The sequence below is a fragment of the Molossus molossus genome, unplaced genomic scaffold (assembly GCF_014108415.1).
Source record: "Molossus molossus isolate mMolMol1 unplaced genomic scaffold, mMolMol1.p scaffold_m16_p_1, whole genome shotgun sequence".
Lineage (NCBI taxonomy): Eukaryota > Metazoa > Chordata > Mammalia > Chiroptera > Molossidae > Molossus > Molossus molossus.
Genome location: NW_023425344.1, coordinates 54,303,540 through 54,319,439, shown reverse-complemented (window position 1 = coordinate 54,319,439; position 15,900 = coordinate 54,303,540).

The following is a 15,900-nucleotide window of genomic DNA, read 5'->3' as shown; positions in this document are numbered from 1 at the left end:
TGCTTCTACCAGTTTATAAGTCCAAGGGCTTCTGCTTCAGATAAGCAGATTTCAGCAGTGACTCTCTGAATTCAACTGTCTCTCCAGATTTTGGGTGCCATTTTGTCCTGTGACCTTATTTCTCTGATAGGTCCAAAGACATTTGTTGATTTTTACTTTGTTCAAATTTTTCTTATTACAAGAATAGGAGTGCCCAGCTGGTGTGGCTCCACCCATGTACCAAGAGGTCACCAGTTCAATTTCTGGTCAGGGCACATGCCCAGGTTGTGGGCCAAATCCCCAATGCGGGGCATGCAGGAGGTGGCCAGTCGATGTTCTTGCGCATTGATGTTTCTGTCTCTCTCTCTCTCTCCCTCTTCCTCTTTCTCTAAAATCAATAAAGAAAAAAAATTTACAAAAATAAAAGAAAAAGAATAGGAGTAATAGCTTCTAAGCTCTTTTAAATATCAGAACTAGAACTAGATGAACATCACATTATTTTTTTTAACTAGAGATGTTAATCAGAAATGACAGTCTTATTTGGTATAGATTAATCTCATTCATAATAATATTTCTAAATTAGCTGAACTTATTTTATTTGTAAAAAAAAAAACAGTAAAAATCATTATGAGATGAAACAACTTTGCCATTGAAAATCAGAAGATTGTTTATTCAGCCTCTATCTGTGAACTCATTTTCTCCTTGGAGTCTCTCTCATACCCAAAACAGAACCTATAAATTTAATTGGCTGATAGAACTGTACAGTGACATCAGATACCTGATAGAGGCAACATTCAGAGAAGTTCCTAAAATCTACTGTTTGTAACTGGAAACACAGCAACATGGAATGTGCAAATAACCTATGTAATAGCTATCATTATTATTACCACTTAAGAATTAGCAATAATTATGTCATGGCTATGATCATATAAATATATTGCTAAAAGGTAAGTAAAACTAGTTGGATTTCTTTCATTTATCTATTTGGGGAAATTTTTAGGTATTTAAACTTATTCCATTATTCCTGTTCATTTCTTTGCTGAATACTCAGTCATATAAGTATTTAAGATAGCCTGGGTAAGCCCAAGAGATTGTTAAAATAATATAAAATCTTGCCAAACTCAGAATCATTCCCATTTGAAATTAAAACATGAATTTAATGTTAGTAGTTAGTCTGTTCATATAAATACCAAATGGACTTCACGAGTTTACTTGAATTTGTGATTTGGTGGCAGGATGGCCCTGGGAACTCATGATGTAATCTGAGAATAAACTCAGGTCAAAGTCTGTGCTGGAATTCTGGACTGAGCAGACAACTAAGAACAACCACAGAGTCCTGGCCAGTTTGGCCCAGCAGTTAGAGCATTGGTCTGGGGACCAAAGGGTCTTGGGTTTGATTCTGGTGAAGGGCACATACCTGGGTTGCAGGTTCGATCCCCAGCCTGAATCAGGTCATGTTAGAAATACATTGATGTCTCTCTCTTCCTCTTTCCTCTCCCTCCCTCCCTTCCACTCTCTCTAAAAAAATAAAATAAATTCAATGAAAAATATCCTCAGTTGAAAATTAACAAGAAAAAATATAGAAGACAAACCTCAGGAATGAGGTGTGTGTAGTAGAAAGAAAATCAGTTTTGAGTGATGGTGAACAGACTTTCTCCCTTTCAGCTGAGATGGGACAAATTAGGATGTTCTTAAAGGAAAAAGGCTTCCAGGAGGTACTCTAGAAGTTAAGAATGGAAACTGGAAGGGATCACAAAGGAGTAGTGCAGAGTTTTGTCCTTGAAGATGGGAGGGGGGTGGTATAGACTACTATGAATGTTTTAAGTGCAATTTTGTCAAAAGACAGGGAAATTGACTAGGTGACTTCTTGGGATATTGACTAATGAGATATTTTACTATTTTAGGACTTTATTCTTGAACCCCAGACCCATACTCAGTAGCTTGAAATTGTTTAACAAGCTTGAATCATAGTTTCATCTGTAGAATGAAGTCACAGAACATACACCATGATATACTTTTGAGGTTAAAATAATTTCACATATTCAAATTACTGAAAAGAATCCCTGGCACATAGAAGGTGCTCAATAACTGATGTGTCAATTCACCCTAAGCTCTCTCTCTCTCTCTCTCTCATACACACACACACACACACACACACACCAACTAAGAAACAATGTTTGTCCATGATTAAGATGATAGATAAATAGTATATGCCATTATGTAAGAAAGGATCATTTAAGTTTATTATAAAATACACAAAACTTATATATTTCCTCACTTGTGCAACACAAATTAAGCCTGAGCTTAATTTTTACTTAGAATTTTTTTCAGAAAGCATAAACATTACAATAGTTTTTAAATAGCTATATATTTGAAGTTCTATTTGTTCAATTATATAGCTAAGTTATTGAACAAGATTAAATAAAATCTAGAGTAGAGGACTCTTGAAAGCACATATTTTATTTATTTAAAGTTATAACAATCACCATAAACAATAATAACATTGTAGGCAACCTGAAAGAGTTAGTAATCTATAAATTCTATAGTTATCTGTAAAACTGCAGGTCAGCTAATATTTGCTACAAAGACTCCTAACATTGTTTATTCATTTAAACATTAGTCATAGACAACATGATTTTATTGTTGATATTAGAAATACCAAACAATTATTTATATTTACAGAGCTACTATTTTTCCTTTTTTTTTATTACCACTTTTTACCATCTCTACTGGTTAAACAAATTCTGTTGATTTCACTAGTTTGAGTGAGAATAATTTTGCACTATCAAAGTAAAAACAACGTACGTTAAAACAAGATGGATAATGATTTCTGTTATGGGTTTAATGTTGTCCCTCCAAAATCCATACATTGAAGTCAAAATGTGACTAAATTTAGAGATAGCATCTATAAACATGTGGCTAAGTTAAATTGAAGCCATTATGTTGGGTTCTAATTTAATCTGATGGAGTCCTTACAACAAGAGGAAATTTGAAACATGGAGATATCAGATATATGCACATGCACAAGCAAAGAACACACGAGGAAAGGGCAGAAGCCCAGAGAAAGGCCTCAGAAGAGACCAAATCTTCAACACCCTGCTCCTGGGTGTCCCAGCCTATGAAAACATAAATTTGTTGTTTAAGCTATCCACCCTGTGGTATTTTATTATGGCAGCTCTAGCCAAGTAATACAGATTGTATTCTTACAATCTTTTATGACAAGGGTATGAATATTATTATTTTTATTTATTATTATTTTATAGATTAAAAAAACAAACAAACAACAACAACAAAAAAAAACAACTAAAACTAAAGCACAAGGACATGGGATTTGAACCCAGTAGTAAATAATCAGAGACTTGTCTTTGACCTCCAGGGTTCTTTGCTCCCTTTACTGAATATTATATACAATGCTATTAAAACCATGTTTACATTATACATATTTCTTATACTGTCTAATTGAGTATATGGTTAGTGAAAACAATCTTAAAAGTTATGGCTGCAGAGGAGAAAAGAAAAAAATGGCAGAGTGAGCTAGAGAAGAAATGAGCTCAGGAAACAAGTTACAGAGGCAAAGGAAGGGCCCTTGAAGCTCAGGAGAGAGAGGCGAGGAGAACAAGCCTGGGGAAAGGGCATGGGGAGGGCTCCACAGGGAGCGCGCCAAGGGATCCCAGTACCGAGGGATTTCATCTGGAGGCCTTAGGGAAGAATCCCAAAGGAACGTACATCAGCTGTCCAGGTGTGCACCCTCGTGGTCTCCACTGATTGTTCGGCACCCGGGGGTCATTAGTCAATGCAGCTGGTCCTGATGTCAGCCATGATGTCACTCTGATTTTGCTGTTCTCTGGGCCTGGAGCTAAAACACAGAAGAAGCCTAGATGTCATCTTCCAGGGGTTAATGCCTAAGGGAATGGTCATGCAGGGGCTTATAGTTTTGCCTGTTGCTAGGCTCTCAAGGATCTCCGCCCTGGTGCCCTGGTGACCCTTCCGCACCTGGCCTATCTAAATACCTACGACATTTTGACTCAGCAGATAAAAACCATGACAACACATTGTCACAAACTCGCATTGCTTAGAATAAAAACCAAAGTTCTCTTAGATAACATAGAAAATCTCAGGGCTTTGTGATGAGGCAACAGAATGCTTGGAGGTACACATTATTAGAGGTAAAAAAAATATATAGGTAAAATCTTGAATAATGAGCACCTTTTTTAAATAGCAAAAACATGACAGTAAACATTACTGAAACACATAGGAAACACTGATGACAGAATGGAGAAAAACATATAAAATAATAGATATAAACAAAACTAAAATAACTATCATAGCAGAAAATCTTGTTTAAATATTACACTAATAAGTAAGGAGACTGGATTTGGGATTAACCTTTCTACTGAGAATACTTAGAAAAGCTGGAGCAAAATAAAATAAAAGAAAGCATTGATCTGAGGCATTAGACAGCCAGCAAAGCAGTAAGGAACACGGGATCCTTATCTGGGAGGGAGAGTGGTGGGCCCAGCTGTTGGGCTGCTGTTTTCCTCTGGGTGATTCCTAAAAACGGAAGAGCTGAGGGACTGAAAAGCTGGGCAGAACTACTCACAGACTTCCAAGAAGGGAGACTGAGATATTGTGATTTATAATAAATACATATTCAGTCATTCAGATCTTCCATCTAGGAAATACATATATATTTAGGATAGATATACTTTTATAATAAACCAGTGATCTAGTAAGTTAAAGGTTTCTCTGAGTTCTGAGTTCTAGGAAATTAATCACACCCAAGGAGTGGATCACGGGAACCTCCGATTTATAGTCAGTTGGTCAGCACAGATAACAACCGGGGTTTACAACTGGCTACTGGCACGGCACCTGAGGGCTGTTGAGGTTGGGGGGAAGTCATGTGGAACTGAACCCTTAACCTGTGGATCTAATGCTATCTCTGGGTAGATAGTGTCAGAACTGAGTTGAATTGTAAGATAACCAAGTAGTATCCCAAGATTACTTATTCTGGGGAGCAATCCCTCCCTCCACCTGCCACACACACACACACACACACACACACACACACACACACATCAAAATTGGTACCAGAACAAACATGGGGACAAAAACTAGAATTTAGATCCTAACAATAAAAGCGTGTACTTGTTACCACACCCACAGCCTTTCATTTGGGACTTGAAGAGCAATATCCTGAAAGTAAAAAAGAACCAGAAATAGACCAGGCCTCACATTTTATAGTCAAGAAAACCAGTCAGTGCATGGAAAGGTTAAATAATTTGAGACTTAGGATAATTTAATTTTCCCCCATTTAATTTACATTTTTCTCTATCAGGTGCCTGAGTAGTTTTGGAATTTTAGGATCTCATTAATCTAATTTCAAGGACTGCAGTCCTTATAAGGGTCTCTTTCTGACTTAACCCTTACTCTTAAGGTTTAGCCCTTTAAGTGCCAACTCAGAGCAAGGGGGATTGTCCTCCCCACCTCATCATAGCAGGACTTGAACTCCAATCTGTGTCCCCAAAGTCCCTCGCAGCAGTCAAAGGATCTGCTCAGACTTTCAATTTTTCCTCTGGAACTGGCAAGGGACCCCAGGGGAAAGACAGATTCAAATGCTGGGCTCATTCCTTAGCTAGTCTTTCCTCTGAATCATGACACTTAGTACTTCACTCTCTGGTTGGCTTTTATCCACTCTCAAGTATCTTGGCCATTGTTGATCTTCAGCTTTCACATGACATCCATGTGCGGGTTGGCTCAAATTACCTTGACTTCTCATTATAGGAAGCAGAAATTCTTCCATTTTTAAGCACTTTTAAATTTCCATTTTTATTTTCTACTTTATCCATGAATTATTTAAAACAAAATAATTTTTAGTTATTAGTACATTTGTTTGCTTTTTGCTATTCTTTCAGCAAAAGGACATTTATTTGTTTATTTCTCATTTGTTGCTTTTTAACCTGAGAACATTAGTATAATTTCCATTTTTAAGAGTCTCACTGACGGGTCTTGTTGTGGTTGACTGTAAACATTCCATGTGTGTTTCAAAAGAATGTCCAGACCCTCTTTATGGGGTAATGTGAATATTTGTTAGATTAAATTTATTAATTATGCTATTCAAATCTTCTTATTTACACTAAGTTTGTGTTTGCTTGTACTATCAGTTTTTGAGAGACATTTTAAACTCTCCATCTATGTTTATATATTTGTCAATTTCTCCTAGTAATTCTATCAACATTTGTTATGTTACCAGTTTAGGATTATTATAGCTTTTGTTGCATTACTATTTGCAGTTTTATGTGAGGTTTCTCTTTATCCCAGTTCAGACTTTTTGCTTTAAACTTGTGGACAAAATGGGGCCACATACTCAACCTGACAAGCTTAGAAGAAGCCTTCATGGTGCCTTACCATCTCAGAGACGGAAAGTAACCACATAGGATGGCCCAAACATTGAAATTCCTAACTACGAGAGGGTCATGGTGGGTATTCTCATCTAAGCCTGTACCTTCCTTGACAAAGGTCAATCTTTACCTTAAGTGAGTCTCTCTATTGCCTTTTTTTTTTTATCCTCACCCGAGGACATTTTTGCGTTTATCTTCAGATAGAGCCAGAGGGAGAGAGGGAGGACGAAGGACAGAGAAACATCAAAGTGAGAGAGACACATTGATTGGTTGCCACCCACGCAACCCCAACCAGGGCGGGGATGAACTGCACCCGAGGTATGTGCCCTTAGTGGGAATCGAACCCGGGATTCCCTGGTCCGCTGGCTGAAGCTCTATCTGCTGAGCCAAAACAGCCAGGGCTCTATTGCCTTTTTACATTTAGGAAAACATACCTTTGAAATGTCAGAGTTATCTTATTTTCCAGACACCTCAGAGCAAAACCCCCTCACCAAAGCACAAGGCCACAGAACCCCTGATGGTTATCTTGTTCCTCAAATACTATCTCTATGTGCTATAAATGTTAATTAACTATTCTGTACCCACCAATGTAAAAAAAGTATGTCTCTCTGTTTTACTTTTTATCCAGTCCCAGAGATTCTCTGCTTTGCTTTTTCCCAACCCCTTAATCTACCACCAATAGATTTCATATGACCCTCCCTATGTCTGCTCCTTTGATTCTGAGGTATAAAATAAACCTCAAACTGCCATTTTCTGGAGCATTTTCACAATTCGTTGAGAGTTTGCTTCCCGGCAGTTGTCAATTTGACTCAAATAAACTCATAAAAACTCTCTCCAGATTTAGACCTTGTTCACTTTGACAGACATTATTTATTTCAATGACTATTTTACCTCAGCTATTTTTTAGTGCTAATTTGATATCTAAACATCTACCATTTGGTTTTATGTGTACCTTTCATAAATAAATGAATGCCTGGATTTCATTTTTTTTTTTAATCCTCACCCAAGGACATTTTGCATTTATCTTCAGATAGATGCAGGAGGAAGAGAGAGAGGAAGAGAGAGAAGCATCAGCATGAGAGAGGCACATCAACTGGATGCCACCCACACAACCCAAGCCGGGGCTGGGGACAAACAGCAGCCGAGGTACGTGCCCTTAGCGGGAACTGAATCCGAATCTCTCTGGTCCTCGGCAGACACTCTAACCGCTGAGCCAAACCGGCCAGAAGTTGGATTTCATTTTTTTTTAATCCCAGTCTGAAATCTCCAACTGTTTACAATTATGATAATTAATAACATGCTTCAATTTATTACTACTATCCCATTTTTGGTTTCTCTTAAACATTGTTTTTCTTTCCATCTTTTCCTTTTTCCTTTGCCTTTTATTGGTAAAAAGAATTTTCTCTGATTATTTCCACTTATTCTCGGTAATAGATAATATTTATTCTATGGCATAAATATTCAATGTTATTAATGATTAACCATATTTGTTACACTTATTCTTAATTTTTATAATTTTATAACATAGTTGTTCTTTAATTAATGTCTATAATGTTTATTTGAATAAGATAATGAGTTTAGCACAATTTAAGGTTTTTTTTTTTAATTCTCGCTCCAATAGCCTTCTTGTTATAAGTTTCTCATCTTTTTGTAAATGTTACCCCAGGTCAGTTTTTACCTCTGATCAATATTTATTTCTATTTACCACCATATAGCCCTGATTTCCTTTCTTCTCATTATTACGTGATGGCACATTTCCTCCTGGCATCTGTCTTCATCTCACTGAAGTACATTCATTGGCAATCCTTCAGCGTTGGTTTAGACCTAGAGATAGTACACTCTCAGTCTTCTGCAGAAACAGAAAATTATAAGCCCTATATTCCTTGATTTGGACCTTGCTAGAAAATATAGTCGTAGGTTGTAAGCCTTGATTGGGTTTCATAAGAAATCTTAAAAAGAAGGAGAAGACAATCACCACCCGTCCTTGGAAATGTAGTGAATTCATTAAATCATTGACCATACAGAGCAGGTTAACAAATGGAAAGTGGTGAGTTACTACAAAATCACACTAAATTTATTGTTTGTTTTCTAATCTAGATATTATCTAATAAAGTTGAGTATCTCTTTAAGTCTGTTTACTAGGGACAAACATTTCATAAGTTTGGTTGACTTTTAATGTTTGTTTTATAGAGCTATATTTGTTAAAATATGTGTTCTGTTCATTTAAAGCTGCAAATCATGTTTTTCATAGAAATAAAAGTAAAATTAACCCATGATGTAGGATTTCACTGAATTTTTGTATTTTCAATGATACATAAGTGATTTGAGTACACTTGTTAGAAAGCACTAATAATCTTGTACCTGAATATCTTTATTTCATTTTTTTTATTCTATTACATGGAGTAAAATTTTATGGTAACATTAATTTTTACCTAAATATTTTTAAATTTTTATTTAATTGTATAATAATTGGTTTCACTAATGGGGGCTCTGCTGTCATTCTAACCACCATTTTTAGGCTATATATAATATATGTATGTATATATACATATATATATTTTACAAAATTTAAGAGGTTTTGTGTGTGTGTGTGTGTGTTGTTTTGCTTGCTTGCTTTTGTTTATTTTTTTAAATTTATTTATTTTAGAAACTGACTTTATTCAGGAATAGCAGAGAAATTGCAATTCTGTAAACACAAACTGTAACAAGCTACAGGCAAGAAGGTTTGGGGTGGGCTGTCTCTGTGGACAAGGAGGGAGACCAGAGGGCAAGTCCAGCCAGAGTCCAAGCAGTAAGTTCCTTCTCTTGAGAATAGAAGAGATATTTGGCACATGTTCATTGGTTAAGAGATAAGTTCTGGTTTCTGTAAGTCCGGCGTTTATGAAAAATCAGTTTCTGGGGTTCTACGTTGCATTTTCCTGAGGGCTCATGCATGAGATTTTCCATTGTATATCCTCCAGTTCCATTATAGGGGGAAATCCTTTCACACTAGAAATAATGTACAGTTTGTGCTTCATGGCTTTCAAGTGCAGATCTTTCAGCTCCAACCAACCAACCAGGCAAGGGCAAAATCTACTCGATCTGTTGGTCATTTTCTCCTTTGTTAGTTAGGGGAACACCTATGCTCTTGACTGAAGCTCTTAAGTAGGCTGTAGTCCTCCAAGAGCTGGACAAGAAGATTTGGTATTCATCCTTACCACTGGGATAATTTAGTATTTCAAAAGAATTGGTTCACCTTCCTCTACTACCTTCTTCCTCCCAGCCCTCAGAGTCTTCAAGAAGGTGCTCTGAACAGCAAGTTCAGAGAAAGATAGTGAAAGAAGGAAGGCTGCTGCTGGGGCTGATTTTCTTGGGATTTTGTCCAGCCCAAGAGTGAAGTGAACAACCCGGGATCCAGCAGATGGACAGTGACCCAGAGTGGACTGGAGCCACACAGGGAGAGACTGGGCTGGCTTCGTGGTCCTGGGAAATCCCTGCACTGAGCCCTCCCCGAGACACTGCCCACAGACACCATCCTTCCTGGGTCGAGGGCTTTTTAAAGTTTTTATCCTCCATATTCTGCAGTGTCATTGTGATTTGTTTAGGTGTAGACTTTTTTTTAACTCATATTTCTCATGAATAAGTATACATCTCCAACTGGAAGATTCACGTCCTGCCTTAATTCTAAAAGTTCTTAGCCATTATTTCTTAAATATTTTCTCTAACCTATTCTTTACTTCTGGAACTCATGTCAGTTCCTGAGTAATATGTTTTCTGGAAGGCCATCACATGCTATTGGCGATGGAGACCTCTCTATCAGGCTTCAAGATTATCTCTGCTTAGGTGCAACAAGCAAGGGCCATAGGTCTGAATCATTCATTCCCTCTTGTCTTACACTCAGTTTCTCAGCTTGGGTTTCCCATACCATGTGATAATGTGATTTCTGGTCCCTGTGTCCTTGCTTGGTATATCTTCAAGCTATGACATCTTGAAGTTAATTCTGTTTTTATTCACAGCCCAAGGTGGGTATTTTTCTATCTAAAGATGATCCCCAACTTATGATGGCTTGACATAAAATTTTTTGACTTTACAATGGTATAAAAGCAATATGCATTCAATAGAAATGTACTTTGGATTTTTATCCTTTTTTAGGTTAGCAATATGTGATATGATACTCATGTGATTCTGAGCAGCGCAATGAGCTGCAAGTTTGAGTCCATCATGTGATCATGAGGGTAAACAAATACAGCCTACAGTGTATTCATTCTTAGATGATTTTGCTCAACTATAGGCTACTGTAAGTGTTCTGAACACTTTTAAGGTAGGAGGCTAAGCTATGAAGGTTAGCTGTATTAAAATGAATTTTCAATTTACTGTGTTTTAAGTTTAACAAGGGGTTTATGTGTATGTAATTCCCTTGTAAGTTCAAGAGCATCTGCACTATGATGGTGGCTGTCTGGTGGAGGTTTTCCATCTCTGTTCATAGAGTAGAACTTTCCTAGCTCAGGGTGCTAAGCATCTTCTCTTGAAATCTTAACATCCTAGGCCCTATGACTAATTTCTATTAACAGATTCCAACTATCCTGTCCCTTTCTTTCCATTATTGCTTCAATTACTGCCCTATGACTCTAGTATGATTCTCTTTTTGGTGATATTAATTTCTTCTGAGTTTGGTCATACAGTAGCAATTTTTTTTTTTTTTAAATTGATGTTAGAGAAAGAGAGAGGAAGGGAGAGGGAGAGACAGAAACATTGATTAGAGAGAACATCAATTGGCTGCCTCCTGCATGCCCCTCACAGGGGATCAGGCTCACAACCTGGGCTTGAGCCCTGACTGGAAATCGAATTGGCAACCTCCCAGTGCCCTAGGGTCGACTTTCAACCACTGAGCCACACCAGCTGGGCTGCAGTAGCAATTTTTGACACTAAAATCACTTTCCAGGTTAACATGTAAGCATACCATGATATAATTGTGATATCAGAAATCATAGAAAAATAATTTTAGAAAGTTAGGTTAGTATCAGATTCTGCTTCTGTGTTGTGAGAAATATAGCAAATCTATAATCCGTAGTTCTGGTTCTACAGCGTTGTGCTGTGTTAGTGGTAAATGAACTGTCACTGACGTGACATTGAAGTTCCATGTGTCTCTCTTTGTACTTCAACGTTCTAAGGTATTTCAAACGAGAACTGACAGTTGAATAACCAGATGCACTTTTGAAAAGATATTGCGTGGATAATATGATAAGCAATAAAAATAAAGTTACTGCAATGAATGTGCTGAAAAGGTAGTAATTCAAAATGAGAGAGTGTAGTGTGACCATAGTGCCAGACAACAAGGCTTTGAATGTTTACAGATCTATACTAAAAGGGAAAGTTCCCCCTCATTTATTCTGGTGAGAGGGACTCTAATCACATTTTTATTTTCTTCTGACAGTCTTACATTAATAAGAAGGAGTTTATGAAAAACTGTCCGTGGGTAGCACGCAGGAAAAGCTATGACACATAATTTTAACTGCAGTAAGATTTGTGTTTCCTGTTTTATTCATGATGATGCTCAACAAGTTAGAACAAATGTACTCACATAATTTGAAGCCCAAAAAAAAAATAATAATCTTGTTGCTAAATATTACATCAACGTCAGTATCCATGTACTGTCAACAAGTGGTTTTAAAAGCAACCTGATTGAAAATCTCTGGTGCTGAATATTTCAGATTTTTCTCATCTTTTAAACAAAATTAGAATAATAATGTAGTAGCAATAGTCTTCCTTGCAAATAAAAGGATTGTATTGCTTGCTTTCATCTCTGCTATCAAATATCTCTAACAGTGTGTTTCTATGACTAATTAGGGTGGGAACAGATGTGCCATGCTATTAAAAATGACATTTCCTAAGCACTGCCTCCCGGAATTCTGATTTCCTTGATCTGTGTTGGAGCCTAGCATTCTTCAGCTCCCCATGCCCCAGACCACATGATCCCTGTGCACACTAAATTTTGAGAGCCATTCATAGAGAAGCTACATTAAAGAGCATGGTAGTCAATACACCAAAACAACTCTTTAGAGCATCCAGATGTCTGTGGAAATTGGTCATTTCTTGTATTACTTCCAGGTCTTATTAACATTTAGAAAACACCTGATATTAACAACTTAGTGAACAGTTTTATCCAAGCTACATAAAGCAAAGGCAAGTGGAATTAAAAATGTGTTATAGGATGGCAGCAGGCAGGACCGGAGGGAGGGTGAGTGTGTGAGAGAGTGTGAATGGACGTGAAGGTGGACGACCAAACCCGAGCAGTGCAGAGCCACCGAGCAGAAGGTTCCTGTGCTGTGGACGGAGCAGCCGGCTACCTAGGTAAGCGGCCCTTCAGGGGCTACTCCCTGCCCCACGGGGAGGTCCCACCATTTTGGAATTTCCCGGGTCTTCCCTGGGAGGAGGCAGTGGGAGCGGCGAGGGACCAGCAACCTGAGCCCACCAGCTCACTTGGCACCATCGGACCAGTGGACACTCTGTGTCAACACAGACCAGTGCACAGTAGCGGAGCTCCCAAGCCGCGGAAGCTGCGGACAGCCCGGAGCCCAGCACCATCCCCCATAGTAGTAGCCTGATCAGAGTCAAGATATACCCCCAGCAACAGAGGCTGGGGAACAGGCATTCATCCCCAGGCAACAGAAGCACAGACCAGCACCTGAGACCCATCCCCAAAAACTACAGCAAAAGCTGGAGTTGAGCCCCAGGGGGCTGCAGCACTCCCCAGCCGCCAGTGGCGGGGCCTGGGGCTCCACAGAGGCTTGTGCGGTCCAGCAGCTCACGAGAGCAGTGGAAAGCCAGAGCCCGAGAGGGGCTGGTGCCATCCCGCTGCCCACGGGTCCTGCGGGGCACTGGGGCACCAGAGAAGCCTGTGCGACCCAGCAGGCCACAACAGCGGTGGGAAGCATGAGCCCGAGAGGGAGTGGTGCGATCCAGCTGCCTGCCCATGGGACCAGTGGGGTGCTGGGGCACCAGAGAGGCCTGTGCGACACAGCAGCCCATAAGATAGGCATAGAGACGGGTCCCCAAGGGAACTGTGCGATCCAGTTATCCCTAGGACCTGCAGGGTAGGGGGCACCAGAGAGGCCTGTGCGACCCACTGCGCACAAGATAGGCCTGGAGGATGTGAAAATAAAGGCGGAGTGAATAGAAGCTACACAGATGATTTCCCAGGGCCAAATGAGAATTACATCGAAAATAAAGACAAGTCCTCGGAAAAAAGCAACAGAAAAGCAGCAGGACAGGACCATACAATCAGGGACACTGGTAGGATCTGCGGAGGCGTGAGAGGGTGGAGGGCTGGGAGCCCACTGACAGCAGCAGTCTTAGCTGTGAACAGCACCCTTGGGGAATAAAGACCAAGCCTGCTCCACAGCGCAGAGAGCTGGGACAGAGCACTGAAATAGCCACAGCCACTCACCTGGGGGCTATGGAAGAGGGAGGGCCGTCTGGGCTGGAACTCTGTGGGGACACCGAGATTTGGAGGGCACTCAGAGTTTTTGCTGAGTTGTAGCCACAAAAGGCAGTGGCCAGTGTGCTCCTTCCCAGAGCTGTGGGGAAAATCAGCAGCCCCCGCCTCAGAGATTCAGCCTTTCCCAGGTGAAGAGGGGGTGGTGGGGGGAGGGAAGAGATAAACCACAGAACTTATATGCATGTATGCATGAACAATGGACATGGACAACTATGTTGTGGACAGGGCGGGGAGGGAGGGGGAGGTGGGAATCAGTGGAGGAAAAAAGGAGAAACATCTGTAACAAAAATTAATTAATTAATTTATAAAATGTATTATAGTGCAGTTTTAAATTCATACACTGGATCTGTAGGTTTAAATTAGGAAAAGCCCAGGAACATGCACAGATTTTTAAAAAAAAATAGCACCAGAGAAGACACTAAAATATGAATAAATATAAAGAGGTTTTTAGGACATTTAAGGGATTTTGATTATTAAGTCACCCTAAAATATCTGATGGAAATTGCTTACAATTTTCTGGTGCACTTGGTAAGAAATACACAAATTTCTAGAATTTGTAGTTCAAGTAATCTGATTACTAGAAAATTCGTAGAAATAACCCATAAAATAAATTGCTGAAACTACACACAATCAGTTAAATAGTTTTAAAAATATTACTTATTAAATAAACCAACTTCTAAATTAAAGTAATTTTCACACCCTGGCCAGTTTGGCTCAGCAGTAGAGCATTGGCCCATGGATCAGTGAGTTTTGAGTTTGATTCCAATCAAGGGCACATACCTCGGTTGAAGTTTGTCCCCAGCCCTGATCAGGGTCCTGTGCGAGGCAACCAGTAGATGTGTCTCTCTCAATCAATATTTCTCTATCTCTCTTTCTCTCTTTCTCCCTCCCTCCCTCCCACACTATCTGAAGATAAATTTTAAAAAAATCCTTGGGTGAGGAGTAAAAAAAATGATAATATTAATAAAATAATTTTTACTTTTTAGTTTTTTAAAATTACTGTTGATATATTACTTTTTAATCATTATTGTTCATATAAAAAACAATAATTCAATTTATTTATTTATTTATTTTTAAAATAAAACTGATTTAATCAATAAAATAAAACTGACTTAATCAAATCTTGAATCTGCTCACATTTTTAATTTCCTGTGTGACAAAACAGCAAGTACACATTAAACATGTCTGCAAATACTGGGAAAATATAACCTTAAACAAGAGAACTTGAGGCCACCTCTTATTACATAATTTTTCTAAATTCACATGGTAATTGTTAGCTCAGTGGTTTTCTAAAATAAAAAAGTAAATTTCTATTTTTATGTCAGAAGATTGTCTTATAACTGGGAGATAGAAACTCACACAAAAACTCCTACTCTTTCTCAGACTCTGGTTTTTTTTTTTATTAATTAATTAATTTATTTTTGTTACAGATGTTTCTCTACTTTCCAGGTCCTTCCATGTCATCTTAAAGAATAAGAGATCTTTCTTTCTTACAGCTGCATAGTACTCCATTGTGTATATATACCACTGCTCTTTTATCCATTCATCTACTGATAGACATTTGGGCTGTTTCCAGATCTTAGCTATTGTAAATAGTGCTGCTATGAACATGGGGGTACATATATTCTTTCTGATTGGTGTTTCAGGCTTCTTAGGATATATTCCTAGAAGTGGGATCACTGGGTCAAGTGGCAGTTCAATTTTTAATTTTTTGAGGTAACGCCATATTGTTTTTCTTAGTGGCTGCACCAGTCTGCATTCCCACCAGCAGTGTACTAGAGTCTCCTTTTGTCCACACCCTCGTCAACACTTGTCTGATGATTTGTTGATGGTGGCCATTCTGACAGGTGTGAGGTGATACCTCATTGTTGTTTTAATTTGCATCTCTCTGATGATTAGTGATGTTGAGCATTTCTTCATATGTCTCAGCCATTTGTATGTCCTGTTTGGAGAGGTGTCTATTTAGTTCCTTTGCCCACTTTTTAATTGGGTTCTTTGTCTCCCTTTTGTTGAGTTGTATGAGCACTCTCTCTATATATATATATT